The sequence below is a fragment of the Triturus cristatus genome, chromosome 2_2, assembly GCF_964204655.1.
Source record: "Triturus cristatus chromosome 2_2, aTriCri1.1, whole genome shotgun sequence".
NCBI lineage: Eukaryota > Metazoa > Chordata > Amphibia > Caudata > Salamandridae > Triturus > Triturus cristatus.
Window position 1 is genome coordinate 1,186,628,991 of NC_140582.1, and position 19,887 is coordinate 1,186,648,877.

A 19,887-nucleotide genomic window follows, 5' to 3' on the forward strand; every position below is an offset into this window, starting at 1 on the left:
ACGTTTCCATGCTTTTTGGCCTGGGTGCTTATGTGTGACGTTTCCATAGTTTTTGGCTTTAGTTGCCTTGCGCTAATGTGTGACATTTCCGCAAGTTCTGACTTCAGTGGCCTGGGTGTGTACGTGTTACATTTCCATGCTTACTGGCCTGGATGCTTATGTGTGACATTTCTATTCCTTCTGGCCTGGGTGCTTATGTGTGAAGTTTCCATGCTTTTTGGCCTGGGTGCTTATGTGTGACGTTTCCATAGTTTTTGGCTTAGTTGCCTGGGTGCTAATGTGTGACATTTCCGCAAGTTCTGACTTCAGTGGCCTGGGTGCATACGTGTTACATTTACATGCTTACTGGCCTGGATGCTTATGTGTGACATTTCCATGCTTACTGGCCTGGGTGCTTATGTGTGACGTTTCCATAGTTTCTGGCCTCAGTGGCCTGGGTGCTTATGTGTGACATTTCCATAGTTTCTGGCCTCAATTGCCTGGGTGCTTATGTGTGACATTTCCGTAGTTTCTGGCCTCAGTGGCATGGGTGCTTATGTGTGACATTTCCATGCCCACTGGCCCGGGTGCTGCTCGTTCACTGCTCTTGCTTGCTGCACACCATATGGGGGCTGGTCTGACTTATACTTCGTGTTCTTTGAGTCACTACTCTTGGGTCTATTTTTGGTGTTCTCTGTAAGAATGTCTTTGGGTACATATGACTGGGTAACCTGGTGCTCTTTAAGGTCATCATTTACTATTTACTGTGCTTTAAAAGATAATACAATTAAACATGTAATGAAAAATGCGTTGTAAAATGCACCGTTTTGGTCTTTCTTTTTCCAAATCCAAGATTTTCTTGGGGGGAGAACATCCTCAAACCCACCTAGCAGTGGTCGGGCTAGCTCTCTGCGCTTGCTCGCTACACACCGTGTGGGGGCTGGTCTGACATTTGCCAGGACTGCTTTCAGTTTCCGTTCATGTTAGTCTCAACTATTTTATAACTTGGTAAAAATATGTGTCCTGTTTGTATGCAGTGGTAACTGTTCTTATGTAACACTCTTAGATACCTTTTGGGTCTTGTTCACATTGTATAACACTGCAAAAAAATATACTCTGACCGGGATCATAACTGAGAGATATATGGGCTAGTAAGTGATCTTACTCCATCCCCAGCCTCCCCTTTTTTTTGTTTGAAATCCCATGTTAAACATTTGGTATTCTTATCTATCCATATATCTAATATATCTCTTCTCCTGCTATCATCTCTGCTTGACGGATGTAAACAGCCGGTGTTGACAAACCCCCTGTAGATATCAAAGTGTTTTTAAGAGGCGTTGACAAAATGCATGAGGAGATCTCCACAAAATCTGGGACCTCAGAGTTTCAGTTTATTTACAGGTGCTCTCAGTAGAATGAACTGCCTTTCACACATGAAAGGTCTGGGATCTAAGATAGAAAACCAGAGAAATAATCTGCTGGGAGACCCTCTGGCACCATGGACATCCCAGAGCACTGAGCAGCTACTGACAATTTGCAGGCGGATTTTGTTTGAATTTGTGCATTTGTCACGCCATGAATATTAATCCTAATGATATTTCTTATGTGGTCCCTTCCTGTATTTCTGTCTCAAAGACATGCCTGTCCATGTGGGACTGGGGTTTGATATTTTTATTTTTGCAAGGTTATGATGAAGACATTAGGCCTGATTTACTTATTGTGAAAAGCATGAGCTAAAGGCAAAAGGCTTTAAAGTGGGTTGTTATTACATCATGCAAAAGCTTGTAGGCAGGTATTTTATTGCATGGAATCTCACAGATGACCGAGGTACGCAAAGGATTTGGCATTGATGACTCCATGGGACAAGCCTTAGGGTTAGAAAATGTGCACTGTAATAATTCGTGCTATAATCTTTTCAAAAGGCCTGCAGGCTTAGTTGTCTGTCATGATCTTGTAATACATAAAACAATAAAAAATACATACATGTAAATAAATAAGGGCTCGAAAAATCCTAAAAAAGGTACTAGTCCTGCAGGTCTAGTAACTTAAAAAATCTCCTCGACCTAACTGCAACCTACTTGACCTCTGTCTCTGGAAAAGGAGCAAATGTGACAAGATAACAAGATTTAAAGGCATCTTAATTGCTCAATCACTTTGTGAGCAATAAAAATGCCTTTAAATCTTATCTTGTCACATTTGTTCCTTTTTCAGAGACACAGGGCAAAAGTTTGTTAGTCGTCCTACTCGCCAGAAAGGGCGAGTAGGACCTAAATATAGCTCGCCCTCATGACATTTACCTCGCAAATGCGAGCGGTCGAGTGGATTTTTCGAGCCCTGAATATATATATAGATATGTAGACGGGTTTTAGGTCAGCCCTAATCTGCCATTGGTCTGTATGAGTGTCATTTATACTCTACTTCAATCCATGACACCATACACCATAGAGCAATGGTTCATCCCAGTTCGGCCATGGGCTCGTGCCCTGTGAAAGACAATATCTGCCTGAAAATGTGTGCACTTTATTTCCAGGGAGGGTGGCACAGGCCTTTAGTTTTCCATCTCTCCTTTTAAAGGAAGTCTTCGATTTCTTTCCTTCGCCTCTTTTCAATTCCAAGAGCATGCGGCAGCTCCCCAGACAGTGCTAACGGGCAGCTTGCTTGCTGCTCATTTAGGGCTAGATTGATCAAATTGTCACACAATACAGCAAGACAACCTGCTGCTCTGCGTGACATGAAGATAGCCGGAATGCACCAAAACTACCAAGATACGATGCACGCCTGCTCTCTCCCTGCGCTGGTGCGCTGATAGCAGCCTAGCGTCAACACAGGCACCCTTGTGGTTTGTTTTGTGCATGAGGGGACACCTTCTTGCACAAAAACAATACTAAGAGGCTTTTTTCTCTTTCTACGTGTGGATCAGAATGCAGCGCACATACAAAGCGTATATATCAAGGAGAAATAGAGATATTTCTCATTGTTACGCGTCTGTTCAGAAAGCAGATCATTTTGATACAATCGCGTGTTTGCTATCCTCAGTAAACCTGGGATTGCATCAAAATCCATCTGTGAATGCGTGGGAAAACACATGCTGCACCTATGGAATGCCTTCTCAATGCAGAATAACGCAAGACAGCGATTTATGCTACCTTGCGATAATCTGGATTAACCAAGCCACGCAGAGCTACACAAGGTGTCCTTGCGTTGCTTGATAAATCTACAAGGGTTTAGTAAATTGAGCCTCAATCTCCAGGGTTCCATATGTCACACGGCCACTGCTTCTAAACCAGGTCATTATGGAAAGATACTATCCAAAGTGTATCATTGTTTTACCGTTCCAAGATGGCCAACACACTACATCTATATATGGAAGTTACGCTAGAACCTTTAGACACCAATACAATATGCACCATGCCATTTCAAGATGGCCACCCTCTGGTATGTTTAATTTAATTTGTTAATGCAAGCATGTGCCCACCATGTTTAGGCAGCAGCATCATTCTTTTAAGCATATATTGTTGAGTTTGTGTATATTGCGGTTGTGTATGTGAGTGAATGTAAGAATGTGTCAATGGATGGATGAATGGATGCAAGAGTGCAAAGATGAGTGACAGAGTGCAAGTACCCTTTGAGTGCCAAAACTCATTAATGACTGAAATGACGCTTTCATTTACAAACCAGATCAGTTGGCTCTCCCAATGCTTGTTTATTTTCTGTTCATCCCGCATGGAAATATACAACTTTAAAGTATAATTTTGAGGATATCTGGCAAGCATAAATCCAGCTAATTTCTGTCTACTTTGTAATTGTGTAAGGGGAGAAAGCATGCACACGCTAGTGTGTGTGCACTGTTGCTCCTGTATTGCGTCTTCTTTACCTGACGGTTGTCGTGCTGCTGCCTGTTGCGTGTGACTGCGTGAATGCTTATCCAGGGTGCATACCTTTGGGGTATTTTAGATCTTAAGAACAGGAACTTGATTTTATGATTTGTTAATAGTGTGAACATGAATTTATCTTCAAAATTGATAAAAGGTGTTGCCTTGTTCCTCTCTGGTCTTGTTTTAACTAACCTACACGGGAAAATCAAACCGACAGGACAGGAGGTATATCTGAATGCAAACACAACATTATCGCAGAGATCTGCTTTTTCCTGGTGCCCAAAGAGGTTATGTATAATTGAGATCATCTTAGGGCCATTTTCAATCCCACAGCCCAACATCTTTCTTCAACTAGGGAATTCTTTTCTCAACAACGGGGGCCAGAGGGAACATTATGCCTCACGCCCATCGCTTTTAAGGGCCCCCAGCTTTCTTTCAGAAGCATTGATTAACAAGCATTAGCAAAACCAATTTGTTAAGTCTCTTGGACCGATTGGATTTGCCAATGCTGTTTGTTGATACTGTGCAACATCAGCAAAAAAAAGCTTTTTGCAGATGCTGTTCCGCATTGCAGCATCAGCAAAAAACAAAAAAGAAACAAAGGTGTGATGATGTGGCTTCTGTTGTGAGTTGTGTTATTCAGTAGAAGCGTGCGTGTCACAACGCATGTGCAAACCTACATAATGGTGCGGGTGCCATTTTCTTATTTGTATTGACGGATTTAAGATGGCGGATGCCACTTAGATTAGTAAAGAAAAAAAGAGATGTTAAGTGTGCAGAAGTGCTTTTTTTGTGGTGGAGCGTACTGCAGCAAGTGGCAGGTGCAGACCCCTTTTAAAAATGTTTTAAAAATGTAAATGCCTGTGAGGGGGGGGGGGAGGGGGGGATCGCAAGATTGAGGGGTTGGGATTTTCTTTTAAATCACTTGGTCTGAGCGCCGTGGTTCGGAAAGGGTCTGGGCGGCTGTGTAAGTTCTCCATCAGGCTGTGCAATAGAGCCTGGTAGAGAACATGCAAAGTGCGCATGACTGTTTGGCCGGCCCGAGACGGGCGGCCAATCCTTCATGCATACTGAATAGAGAGCTCAACACTCCTCCCCTGCTCCTCTGTGACAACCCAGCCCCACCCTACCCATTTTTGACCTGCTTACAGAGCAGTGGGGCAACGCTCCTCTGCCTTAGCACAGGATCCGCCACCCCCCTGCCCCGCCCCCTGGAAAGCAATAGAGGAACAAGAAGGAGAAGCAACAGGGACGGGGAAAAACATAAAGCTGGGTGAGTGGAGAAGGGAAAAGCAGCACACGAGGGTGGGAGCAACATGGAGCAGAGTGAGAAGCACAGAAGAAAATGAGCAGCACATGAAAGAGAGAGAGAACAATATGGAGAGAGTGGGGGCTGCTGTTTGGAAGGAGGGAAGAAGCATAAGAAGAGAGCTGGAAAACAGAATGCAGTCTCATGGCATGCTGAAAGAAAACGAAGAAAGTAGTTTCCTAGACGTGAGCAGTGGAAGAATGCAAGTCAACAAGCAAAAGGATGTTAAAGGGCCGCCTATGCCCCAGGTGAGGGACAAACTCAGGATTGACAAGGCAAGACATTAAATAAGAAGCAAGCAAATGAGGGACAATAAAGAAAATGGGTGGGATTTAAGCCCATTGCACGTTTTGTTAAGCCTACAATAGGTCTTTGGCAACCAGCTAGCTTGCACTGTGGGTATCGAACATCTGCCAGGCCTGCTAGAAATTTTAATGACATTTACCTCATCTTTTCCAACTTGCACTAGATGCATTGAGGAAAGAATACAATTTAAACTGTGTTGTCCAGCATACACACCCCAGCACCTGAAAGAGGTCACCTCACTTCACCAACTTACTCAACATCTCATGCAAACAAAGAAGGAAGAAGGAACGCGCTATTCCTTGATGGACCTACATTCAGGACAGACCAAACCCAGACCACCCCTCTCTGGAGCAGTAATCTCTTGTTGAAATCCAAGACCCCACCTTCACTTATAGCATTCAGCGCCAAGAAACCAACCGGTGTACGAGCGCTCTACAAATCATTGATAACATAACATCTGTGCTGATATTATGTCTGACAGCCTGCCCCAGGCACCCTGCTTCCACTCTTACTGTAAACATCTGTCGTTGCACCACATTAAACAAATAATAAATGAAAAGTAAAATATGTCACAGGCTTTTGGATTTTAAACAGCTGTTGAGTTTCTGGTCTAGAAAAGGGATGTCTCGAACAAGCCATTTCAGGTGTTTAGTGGGAATGCTCTCGAGTGGTCCTTTCGGAAAAAAGACGATGACATGTTTTAACAATCTTTATTCAACACTGAGTCATAAAATATCTCATACACGCTTTTTTGTAATACACTTGGCTTAAGTTCGGAGAAAACTCAAAAGCAACAACATCAAAGTGCATCTACAGTAGGTCCAGACCAAAGTGCTAAAAAGAAGAGGGATTCTGGGGCAAACCAGTATGAAGTGCAAGCATTTCAAAATAAAAGGAGGCATCTTTTTTTAACACTTTTTATTTTCATAGCAGACAAAGCGTGGATGTCGGTCAAGATAGTAAAGAAACAACAATTCCACTTCACAGTTTTAAAAGGGAAGCCATCTGAAACAAACTCGAGTCTTTCTTCAGTTTCTTCTACTTCATGCGCACATGGGTTTCAAACGGCTGGAAAACAAACCTCTGCTCACCCATTCCTTCCAAACCGTATGCTAAAGTGGCACCAGTTTCCTAATTATGTTTCTTTTTATTGGCTCATTTTACTCTCCAGAGGAACATTTTAGTTGTTCAGATATTGCCCAGTTGTGCAGTGAGACAAATGCATTTGTCACAAGTTGGAGGCTATATTGTAATGCATCAGTGACGAAAAATGCACAATGTTCGCCTACGTAATGACAAGCAGAGGGCATCAGAAGGCACAGGACCATGCACTATGACGTATATTTAATTCCCTCTTATAAACAATAAATGTGCCAGGATAGTCATAGGCTGGTGGGGTGTGCACAGAACACTGCACACACCGTGAGACCAAAACACCTTTGTCTTTGTCTGTTAAAGGACTTTACCACATTTTCAAGACATTTATTCTTATTATTATCTCACCACAGCCCACACTCACCAGATTTTCAAACCTGACTTTTAACCAGAAAATGGTCCTGGTGAAAACGCGCCTCAGCTTGTCTCCATCATTTTATGATGTGGGAACACAACAAACCCCTCTCATGACTCTGAATTGCAATTGAGTGTAGCAGGCTGGGCTGGACTTCACTGTGCAGTTTACAAGTAAGAGTCCAGATTTTGAGTTGGGTTGCGTCACTTTTTTGACGGATCCTTTTGGTATTTACAAAGCCGTGCAAATGTTGATTTGTTAGAAAAAGTGATGGAAGGCAGAGCACTGGGCTGCCTTGCTTTACTTTACGTACTCCTTCATGCACAAAAACTATCCTGACCATAACGCTGGCACCCTTGAAGTATGGCGCAAGAGTGCCAGCGTTGGATCCAGACACCATATACCTTTGTGTTGTTCTCACAAGGAATACCCCTTCTAAAGAAGTTTAACATTTTATGGGCGTGTTTTTTCCAGGCTTTCTGGTTAGACCAAACACTGGGGAAGTCTTGTTGCAAGTGCAGCCTAGGTTTGCATGGCATCTTCCTCCTTATTGGCTAATAGATGCCTTTACTTGCCAGCCTCACTCATGGGCATTCGCTAGATGGGCCTGTAACAATTCTGAGGGGTCCTTCAAATATGATTGAAGGAAGATGCTCTCAGGCATGGCGTCTTCTCCAAAGAAGACCTAAATAGTCTAAGTGCTGAGGAACAGGGCTTTGTGTTGCTATTGAATAAGCTATACTACACTTTAATCATTTGCATCTTTTCCTCCCTCTACTCACTTTTGTAGTCTTTAAAATATACTCTCTTATATGTCACACAATTAAAGCTGGTGTTACCTTCCACACACGGAATGTACCAACACACCATATGTCGGCTTCGCATAGCATGGCTTCCCCTGTTTTGGTCGCGCTGTGCAAAGCTCACAGCGCCAAAAGTTTTCTTGTCACCCTGTATCATGAAAATGAGAATATGTCCATGCAGACACTTGCTGTGAGACAGTACTCTCTTAAACCTATGGACTTTTTGACAACACAAAGAACTTAACCAGAATTAAGGAGCTTTGAACCTGAGTCAGCCAATTTTATTGGCCAGTTCAGGTTCTTGGTCCCCTAACTTCAGCCTCAATAGTTCCACTTGGGATGTGATGAGTTTCTGGTTGTCATGGAAACAGTTCACCTTCAAAAGGGCATAAAGAGAATTTTTGAGTAAATCTATCTCTCTCTTTACATATTTATCTGTACATAAATTTATTCTATATGTATATATCTAACCTATATCTATAATGGCACATATGTTTACAAAAATAATGAAAACATTTGAAATTTCTCTCAAGTGTCAAAGCGCGAAAACATATTTAGCACTTTATTGTCTTAAAATAAATCTCGTTAACCCTTTTGTTTAACACAACTCCTCACACCTAACAAATCAATGAAATATTCATAGGTCGATACTTTATAAGTACATCTATTTCACTGACACCACAGGTGGAATGAGATGGTGATAGTAATCCGCGTTTGATGGATACTCAAAAAGGACCTTCTCAATAGGATTAAATATAAATAATGCACAATTTCAATGTCTTAATAGCCATTGGCCCAAATGGATCATTCTATCTAATTTGATTGGATGACAGAGATCCAATGAGCAATGTGGATATTCAGAAAGTGAACGGGTATGTTCTCAAAACTGTTCCTTCTTTAAACACTTTTTTAAGGCAATAACCGGGTCCTAGATTGTTCAGAAACTTAAATTCCGTTTATGATCCGGCGTATCCAAGGCCATTGCGGGGCAACAAACTGAAGTGGGGCACAAGTCGAATAAGGGTATGCGTAAAAGAAAACATTCTGCAGGGAAAGAAAAACACAGATCCATCATCTGGTACCATGTGGAGTATTAGGCTTGCTTTAAAATATGAATTTAAATGTTGCAGAACAAGGGCGGGGCCCTGAATGAACAACGGGCTTGGAGATGTATATTACACCCTCTTCAAAAAACATCAAGCCTGTTGGCTCTGGTCCACATATCCGTGCTATTCCTGCCTGGATACTGATGGGTGGATATAACCAGCGGGCAACAAGGTCAACCCATCCTGAAATTGTTTGTGTTCTTGTGCACTAGGGACATAACCTTCCACTTTGGGTAGTAATTTGGAATTACTGGTGGCATTGGTAAATCCACAGCAGATTTACCTACTTATTCCTGATTTTTCCACAGAGGTTTACCCAGAGATTTTGCCTGCTTGGAGAAAGCACAATCACTGGTGAAACACACCGGATCACTGGTTTTCTTATCTCGACGAGGCCATTAACTCTTATTACCAGCCCCACTAATGTGACAGGGCAGGGCACTTGTAATGAGGCACGTGAAGTGTATTTTGAACACATTCTTGGTAATCAGGACACTGAGTGAGCCAAAACATTGATGTTGGACTCAATATCCTTAGAGACCTATTGCACTACCACAAACAAGCATTGGCAAAACCAGTTAGTCTAGCTTTACTAATGCTTTTTGCTGATGCCACACATGCTCACTCATGCATCGCGCCGCTATGACGACCTCAGCGTGATTGAGTATATATACTAAAACATCACTATGTATGCACTTGCATAAGGCATGCTGCAGCAGCCACTTTGCTTTTTTTAAATTTACTTTTCCAAGAAGGCAGACACTTATCTTGAAGTGGTCAATTAAATGAAAAGTCCTGAATGCACATTTTAAAGGAAAAGCCCAGTAACAATCCTTGTTGTGATTCACTGGTCACCAAACCTCCACCCACCTCTACCTACCATTGATCCAACACCAGAAATCCTATCTTTTTCTAACTATTGTGAATACTTTCTCGAGTTAGGCTTTTATTCAGCAGTAGCAGGCTGCTTCAACAATTTTGCATGCCTGAGATTCTGTACATTCAAAGTTAGAAAACCTCTAGAACATCAGCAGGGCAGTGGTCGTAGGCACCCGGCTTGGCTGCTCGGAAGCACTGGGTCAGCCCGTCCAATCAAATTCATTGATGCCCGGCAACAGAAGGCGGGGACCAGCAAATGACATATTGATCACAAAGGAGGTTCTCAGAACTGAAAGTTGTGAACACAATTGTTGAAGAGGCTCAAGTTCCGGTTGCAACTGTCACACCATTTTGGAAAACAAAAGGAAAAACTTTGTACAGGTGAGATGAAACTGGTAATTACTATAATTTAAAAAAAAAAGAAAACTATAGTGTTCTACCTCAATAACAGCCTCCGCTTCCCTTACTTCAGAAGAATTACCCCAAAATAAATATTTAAATCTAATAAGACGTCAAGAGAGTAATATAACACAAAGTTACTTCTCCTTCTTCTCCCCTTGACCCTCCCCCCCAAAAATGTAAAGGCTGAGTGCCTTAGAGTACAAAACTGGATTTAAGGAAAAACATTCCTAGCTATTCCAAAGAGATGGAAAATATCTGCAAAAATGATAATTTTTCTTTTTGAAAGTTCATGGTTGAACTGGTTCATCACAAATAATTGATCTCAGAGGAAGCCTGTTGGGCAGTGCACCTGGCATAGAATCAGTCATGTGAAGTGCAAACGGAGAGTTTTTCCCAATAATACGCTTGCTACTGAGGCGAGTCTCTGTCCAGGCATTCACATTTTATGGCAGAGAAGAGTAGAGATAAGGTAATTCCTCCAACGTCACACAGTGTTGTCAAGTAGGGAAGCCAGGATCAGATTTTCAATCTTGAGCAATTTTGGCTCTAGACACGTCTTTCAATTTAGTGCACTTTATTATACTTGGAGACCATAGCCCAGGGCTGAGGGAACAACAACACTGGGTCTAGATCACCAGGCTGGTCAGATCAGCAAAACTTCACCCGCAGTGCTACTTCTATGTTAGGTGTAGATTTCCACCTTTTACCATCTTCACAAACAGTTCCAGAAGTAGTCTTGGAAACTGACAATATTTGCAATTTCCAGGAGCTGCTTCAGCTTTACAGAATGTACTCATCAGAAGGGAAAGTACATCTGTACAAAATGTACTAATTAGGTGGAAACTCTACAAATGGTCAATCAACACTTTTCTGTAAGAGTAAATAATGGAGAAATATGCATCTTGACATGCAACCTTTTTTTCACGGGTAAAATATTTTGCTCTGTTGAAAAGACCTCTTTCCTACACCCTAATGAAATATGGGGATGTCTCCATCCTCATTAAACTCTGGAGACTCATTCTACATAAGCTTCGTTCATTGTATGATTGTAGAGCTCGTCCTGCACATGCTTCGATCGCTGTATGATTGTAGAGGCTCATCCTTTATTCACTTGCCTTGTTGTATAATGGCCCATCCTCATTCTCCACGCGCTTCTCCCAATGTCTGATTGTAGAGCCTTGTCCTACATACATTTCTGGCTGTGTGATTGAAAAGGATCAGTCTACATATGTTTCTGTAACTGTCTGTTGTAGAGACTCATTCTACCTGTTCTTATCTCGATGTTTAATTGTAGAGGCTTATGCTTCATGCCCAACTCTTGCTGTGTGATTGTAGTGGGCCATCCTACATGCGCTTCTCTCAATCTGATTATAGAGGCTCATCTTACCTGGTCTTCAATTACTGTGTGAATATAGAGTCTCATCCAACACATGCTCCGATCGCTGTCTGATTGCAGAGGCTCGTCCTACACATGCTTTGATCGCTGTATGATTGCAGAGGCTCGTCCTACACATGCTTCGATCGTTGTATGATTGTAAAGGCTTGTTCTACGCATCCTTCGATCATTGTATTATTGTTAAGTCTAATCCAACACATGCTTCGATGATCGTTGTATGATTGTAACGGCTCGTCCAACACATGCTTCGATCATTGCATGATTGTAAAGGCTGGTCCTACACATGCTTCGATAGTTGTAAGATTGTAAAGGCTCTTCCAACACATGCTTTGATCATTGTATGATTGTAAAGGCTCGTCCTACACATGCTTCGATCATTGTATGATTGTAAAGGCTCGTCCAACACATGCTTCGATCATTGCATGATTGTAAAGGCTCATCCTCCATTCACTTCTCTTGTTGTATAATACTAGAGCCTCATTTCCACAATCTTCTCCTAATGTCTGATTGTAAAGGTTCATCCTGCACTTGCTTCTCTCAATGCTTAAATGTAAAGGCTTGTCCGACATATGCGCCTAACTGTATGATTGTAAAGAATCATCCTACATGCCCTTCTCTCAATGCCTAATTGTAGAGGCTCATCCTACATGCGCTTCGTTAACTGTATGATTTGAGAGACCCAACCCCCATTCACTCCATGGCACATCCTCCTTCTCCACGCGCTTCTCCCAATGACTGATTGTAAAGGCTCATCCTACATACACTTCTAGCTGTGTGCTTGCAAAGGATCCTCCTATATATGCTTCTCTCAATGTCTAATTGTAGAGACTCTTCCTACCTGTTCTTCTCTCAATGTCTAATTGTAGAGGCTTATACTACATGCATTTCTCTTGCAATGTTATTGTAGATGCTCGCCCTACATGCGCTTCTCTCAATGTCTGATTGTAGGGACTCATCTTACATGAGCTTCGTTCACTGTATGATTGTAGAGGCTCGTCCTACACGTGCTTCGATCGTTGTATGACTCGTAGAGGTTCATCCCATACACACTTCTCTCATTGTCCTATACAAGCTTCTCTCAATGTCTGATTGTAAATGCTCATACGACATGCATATGATTGTAGAAGCTTGTCCTACATGCACTTTGATGGGTGTATGACTGTAGAGGCTCATCCTATACACACTTCTCTCAATGTTCTATATGCTCTTCTCTCAATGGCTGATTGCAAATGCTCATACTACATGCAGATGATTGTAGGGTTTGTCCTACATGCACTCGTCTCACAGTTTGATTATGATGACCGTCCCTCACTCGCTGCTTTCGATGTCTGGTTGGAAGGGCTCGCCCTACATATACTTCTCTCAATATTGGACAGCTGTGGTTTATCCCACACACCAGTGGAGAGCTATGATTCTTGTGACTTGTTTTACACTCCACCGGAGAGTACAACTTTAAGCCTCATATTGTTTGTGGCTTAGCTCTTCAGCATCTTCTTGTCACATTAGAAATGACACCAGATGGGTGTGAATGGAGAGGACATCACTTGCAAAGTCTTGGTACATGCAGATGACAGACTATCCTTGCTTCCAATCCTGGGCCAGCCTCCACTGAACTCTTTCCAATGAGTCCATACAGGGGCATATTTATGGGACTGGTGGCGCAGGGGAGCGCAGCATGTTACCTTGCTGCGCTGCCCTGTGCCACAGGGAAAGGGCAGGAGTGCACCATAGTTATCCAATTTCGCCCCTGCGCTGGTGTCATTTCGACAGCCTAGCGCCAAAGCAGGCACCCTTGCACCATGGTGCAAGGGTGCCTGTGTTGTAGGAAGGATTGTTTTTGGGCAGGAAGGGACACCTTCCTGCACAAAAACTATCTATACAGGTGTTTTCCTCTTTCTATTTGTGCTGCAGAATGCAGCACACATAGAAAGAGGAAAATAATGAGGAGGAATACAGATATTTCTCTTTGTTATGTCTCACCTTGGGAGGCGTATGATTTTGATGCACTCCCAGGTTAACAAGTCCTTGTAAATCTGGGGATGCATCAAAAACCCAGGGAGTTTTGTGCGGACACCCACAGCAATGCCCATGGAATGCTTCCCTTGCGCAGAGTAAGGCAACGCAGCGATTCGTACTGCGTTGCCTTACTCCAGATTTATGAAGCCAGTCGAAGCCACACCATGCGACTTTGCGTGGCTTCATTAATCTTACTTAAAGGCTTGTGTCACGCATTTACCCTGTTTGTGGCGAAAACGTGATGCAAGCCTCTCATTAATATTCCCCACATTGTGGTGTGTGGCTACAAGACGAATTTACCCAAGTCTGGGGCTGTGCCACTCTCCAAGGTCTGTCTTAAAGAACAGATAGTAGGGCCAGGTATTAAATGCTCCTCTAATTGTAAATAATTTGAAATATCCATCTTACCTGGTTTCAATATTCTCTACCCTCGGGTTAGTAACGTGACTTACGATGCAAGTGAAAAAGAAGGCAAGGTGCTAAGGGCTGAAATTCTGCAAAAGAACACCGCATTTTAAGCGTGCAACTATTCCCGCCAATTGTCAATTTAGGAGTGTGTGAGTGGAGATTGGAGAATGCCATTGGCACTCTTCTGAGGGGTAAAACAAACGTAGCAGTAGCTTCAGCCTTGGAGCAAGGGCTGGGTTGTTGCCTCTGAGCCAGCCTTCTAACATCACTACACGCCCATCAAGGAATTTGTCTATTGTGAACCTTTTGACGGGTCTTCCCGTACACAGAGATCCCGGTTCTTGCAGAGATAGAAGCCATTAGGTGGATTTAGCATGGGCGAGCCGAGCTCACGACCAGGGCGCCACTCCTCAGAGAGGCACATAGAGCTTCCTGTGTACATTTCATTCACCCCCCACCCCACCTGACCTGGCTCCATTATTAAGTCCATACAGCAATTAATCATACTGTTTTCTTACAAAGGCTGCTAGCACCCTTGTTTCAGATCCTCTTCCACTCTCAAACCCTTCACACCCCTGTCCTCTGGACTTTTACCTACAATTTGGCACCTGCATGAATAACCTGAGACGTGGATGTTTCAAATGAGGATGTGGGAGGAGTGGGGAAGTTTGTGCATGAAATGTAGCTTTTTTGGACTAAACGCAAAATCTTGTGGAAATACCCAGTGGAAACGTTGTTACTGCTCTACGATGCATCATAGGATATTGCACAGGACTCAAAATGAGCTTTATCATCAAATCAAAGGTGCGTGGGTTCTTAACTGGAGATCCACTTATTTTGTCTCTAGATATATCACGTGTATCCAGAGATAACAGGACAAGGCCCCTCGTCCACTTCTATTTGAGGCATGCTTTATCATTGGTGTCTTATCCCCGTCTGAGCAGGTGGATACCTCTCAGATGAACTCAACCATTTGTTGGAAGTTCATTATAAATTCTTTCACAGGATATAAGCATGGAACATTGTACAAATATCTCCAGGTATACCCGAAGGTTTTTTTTTTTTTTGCTGGAGTACCATGGACATGGTTATAAACGGAAGCTTGGATGTTTCATACATCAAAAATGAATTTGCATACATGTTTTGGCTCTGTCTATTTGCTCATATGGGTCGTCACCCTTCCTCAGGGCTCATATGATCCCTACTTTACCTGTAAAAATGCTCATGCAATGCAGTACACGCATAAGGCTATCATACCTCTTTTAGTTGAAAAACATGTATTACTTCACTTGGGGTTGATCTCACTTCATCGGCTGGCAGAGGGGGTGGCACCTGCCTGTAGTGACACATTCTTCAAGGTACGAGTGCCTCCAGTTACCTACTATTCTTCCCTTCTCCACCGCGGTGGGTGTTTCCATCTCCCCATGTAGACTACAAAACGAGCTAGTCTGTGCTACTCTCTTTCATTATTTTTTAGAAAAGTCTTCTTCTATTTTATTTGCAATTGTTTGCAAGCTTCATGCTTACTTAGACTACATTCCAGTTATTAATATCTTGAAATTCCACAAACAGGAAGTGATATCAGAGAAAAAAGGAAGTGCAGTCTGAAACTCCATTATTGCTGCAACTGTAACGCGCAGCATTATCATAAACATGAGTTACCGGTGCTCATATTTACCATTTACATTAAACCTATGTGGGCACTGACCTCTCATTAAAAATTGCACAGTTTCAATCCACTGAACATGGCAGAGGAATGTGACACTCACCACATACAGAACTCTAGAGCGCTCATCAATCCTTGGGCTGAATGTCCAACTGCATTGATAACGAAAAATGAAAATGGTGTATCATTAGCTGTCTATTAAAAAGAACGTATCTCAGGTAATGCACATACTATGATAGTGAGTTGGGGCTGCTGGTACATTGCACATGCATCCCATGTGGAAGCAGTAAAGAGCCTGGCGCTGTTGAAACATTTGTGCAGGTGAGAGCAATGTAATCTTGCATCGAACCATGCATCTAACAGTTGCGCTGTTGTCATAAGTGTTATTCACCTTTGTTTTAGGGATGGTGTGGTTTTCTTTCTTAACTCATTTAATGGACGGACATTTGAGGTTTAGTGCAGCTTTGCCTGCTGCAGCAGTGTGTGCTGCAGATGACACGCCTCTTAGATGAGCTGTTGTCCCTCCAATGCTTTGCACAGAGGGCTCTGCTCATATGTCAGATTAAGGGATTATGTTCACTTTTTGGGCATTTTGGCACCTATTAATTTGGTTAACCGCATCTGAGCTGGTCGGTTGCAATGTGCTCTCAGCAAAACTCAATGGTACTGTAGACCGCAAACACAACAGTGAACAGTGCACACGGTGTATTTCAAAGGTAGTTCTTAAATCTGTTTTACCACGGATTCTTACTCCCTTGAGGTTGCAAGAAAACCAGCTCAAGGCCAATGCATCTTCTTAAATGACCTGGTACTATCTATTGTATCTGAAAATTTGCACTGTTCAATTAAGAACAGTGTTCCCAATCGGCACTCCTTTGAGACGTTGTCTCCAAAAGTAATCATCAAAACCTTTACTTTTAGTGAAAATAAATACAGTAAACTGTCAGGTTCTTCTAGGTTCAACTGTCTTATGATTTTAAGTCTCAAAGGAGTGCCGATTGGGAACACTGTTCTTAATTGAACAGTGCAAATTTTCTGTTATTTTGTCCAAGTCCCGAGGGTCAGAGGGAGACACCCGTCAGCACCCAAAATACAAGAAAGATTCATCTTGCCCGCACAGAGTAACTTATAACGAATTATAGTGTGCCACACACCGTCCTTCAATTTCATGTAATATCTATTGTGTGCTATGCACACACTGGGGTAAGTAAACACAGTAATTTGGAAAACACCAAAGTGCTAGATTCAGGGAGGATATATAGCTTTCAGCGACTACCAATTTACCTTCCCTTTGCCAAACCACAGGAAAATGTGTAAGTTGTATTTCCTATATTTCTCTTTTCATACAGTCCCACCATGGTAGAACCCATGACAGTTCCTAAATGCATTGAACCTGTGTATACAGGAGCCTTTAACCATATAGCTGAGAATTCCTTAGTTCAGATGTGGTTTTACAAGTAAGATGGATTCAGGGAAAGGGCTCTCTAGGAAACATCATAATTAGGGCAGATAAAAAAATTGTACATTCTTTCTGGAGAGCAATGCACGCTAGCAAGTAGTTCCACAGTGAGATCCTAACTTATCTCATAGCAATGTTTTTTTTTTAATGAAAAGCTAACTCAAATGCATTCATTATAATGGAAACTAGCAACACTTCACTAGGGCAAGGAAAGACCAAGCAGCGAAAACATAACAATACCCTTAGTTATGAGGCTGTGTTGGTGGGGCCTCACTGATCTAGCCGGACCTTAGTCCTCCCCATCCCAAAATCGAGGCACTATCTTTTGAATCCATCTCAGAAACCATTGTTTTCCCTTTAAACCCTTGACTCACCCTCTTTTTACAGCTATTCCCAGAGTTTCCTCTGTGTTTAAGAGATTGTGCTTTTTTTGATTTAAAATTTTTGAAGAGCACACAACTGTTGTCGCTGTGGGATCTTGGTGCTAACGGACACAGACTGATAAGTAAGCGCAAGGTGACTTGGTGGGAGGAAAATAGGTAATAAAAAAAAAAGAGTACATTTTCAATGTTTTTGAATGCTTACTTCCTCCCTATGGCACGTAGAATACTTCTCCAACTATTTTTACAAATAGGAAGTGTAGGCGCTTGAAATTTCAGTTTATCAGGCGGATCTTTCCCAGATCTTTGTCAATAGTTGGCATCTCAAAGAAGAACACTGATCATTTAACTTCTGAAACCCTGACATTTTAGACACACAAACATCTGGCTGTGCTAACACTCCTACACTGGCAGAGCAGTGCCACCTTTCACACTCATACACACACATACACACACACAAAGAATAGCACAGCATAGCACCATGGGTGCTCATTTAGTCTGACAAATATAGGCAACTCTTGGCAGCTCAGTTGATACGCTGATAGTCAAGTCTGAACCTGGGAGTATAGTACTACAACCTCCTTACTTGTCATAGGGACTTCACAAGTCACCCTATAATGCTCTCATCTTTAAAAGCCAAAAATTAAAGATGTAACATTTAGATTGCAATGACTGCAGAAAACGTCCCTGTGCTGTAGGAAATGACTCCAAAGAGAGCCCCAAAAAACCTGTGCTAGCCATAATCAAAACAGACGTAACCAGTAAACCTCACCAACACATCTAATGGCTCATAGGGTTCACAGCGTTTAGAACATGCAAACTATAGAATGTTCCTTTTTGCCCTATATACATATATATGTACATTTATATAAATAAATACTTTGATACTTTAAATAATTTCATAAAGTTTCTGCTCTGCGGCAAGTGAAGCCTTTCGTTAGGATATAACCTGTATACGACGCTCATCATCTCTGAAATCGAACAATCATCCATTAGCCAATGTGTTATCTTGGTGCTTCTTGTTGCAGGTTCTACCAATAGGGCAGCTCTGGCGTGTCCACACATCCTCCTTACACTACATCATGGAAAAACCTACTTCTTGATGGCCTCCCACCCCTCTTCTCTGGACTTGGAACTGTAATAAAAATGTCCTGTTTCCATGGGTTTTTATACGCCACCACATGTAATATACCACTGTAGAGTTGCCAGTGAGTCCTTTGGCTTTCCTTTTACTTCAATGATAGTGCACTGGAGTGGGACAAACACGCTGCAGAAAGGCATTGCAGGATTGTGTGCTGGTAGTTGTCTTTGAGGTATCTAGTAAGCCATCTTTCGAACCCCACAAAAGAACGAGGCGTGGGATATGATTGTTCCATAGGTTAAGCTAACAATATGCACATTTACATCCTACTGAGCCAGTACGGAAACAACCTCAGAGTCTTAAAGAAACACATCTGTCTTAATTTTTAGGACTCCATCTCTATATCTGTAAATGTTCTGTGACATCCATCATCCCAAATCATTTATTTCTCAACTTCCACAAAGATGCTGCTGACACTCTCGTTTCCCAAATACAGTTCGCGGTTACAGATTACGCATATGTGTTCCTTATACGGGTCGAATGCCATTGACTGGTTGCACTGGATACCCCTAACACAGCCAGTGTGCTCGAAATGTGTTGGTCTCGCGACTTCCAGGGCTTAATTCAAGCAACAAGCAGGCACATGTCTTTGAGGGATCGGCCATTTTGAATTGTTCCTCTGGTTTGGTTGCCCTTTACTGACTGCAGAGCCTTTGAAAAGGGAACTTTAGAAGGGAAATCCCAATCTAATACTGCAAGTGATCCAGGCAGGATTGTGCCAGCTTCGTAGCAGAATTTCAATTTTTTTATGTTTTTGATGTTGTCCGGCAACAACACCATCGACCACAGTTCATCTGATGATTTTAACACCACAGATATCTGACATTGTGAAAGTTACCATTGGCTCTACCCTCTTGGAACACTGAGGTTAAAAAAAATTTGAAACATGAAAAGGCAGTTGCATTCATGCTCGTATGTTTCAGGAGATAAGGCAAGGCCTATATGTTCTGAAGTAACACGGGGTGGGGGCCTACGTTATAAAACTTCCGCTATCAACACAAACCGCTTTATCGAGCTGTGTAGGTAAAGTAGAGCGTTAACAGTTTAACATCTGAGAATACATATAGCACCTTATATGATTACAGAATCCTTTGCAGGAGAATTCTTGGCATCGGCTGGTGCCCAATCGTAAACCTCTGGGTGCATCCAAGCATCAGTGCAGGTACATCACTGATGAAGGTACACCATTGCCTTCTTTCATAAATCACTTCTGCATCCTTTCCCATCACTGATGAAGGTACACCATTGCCTT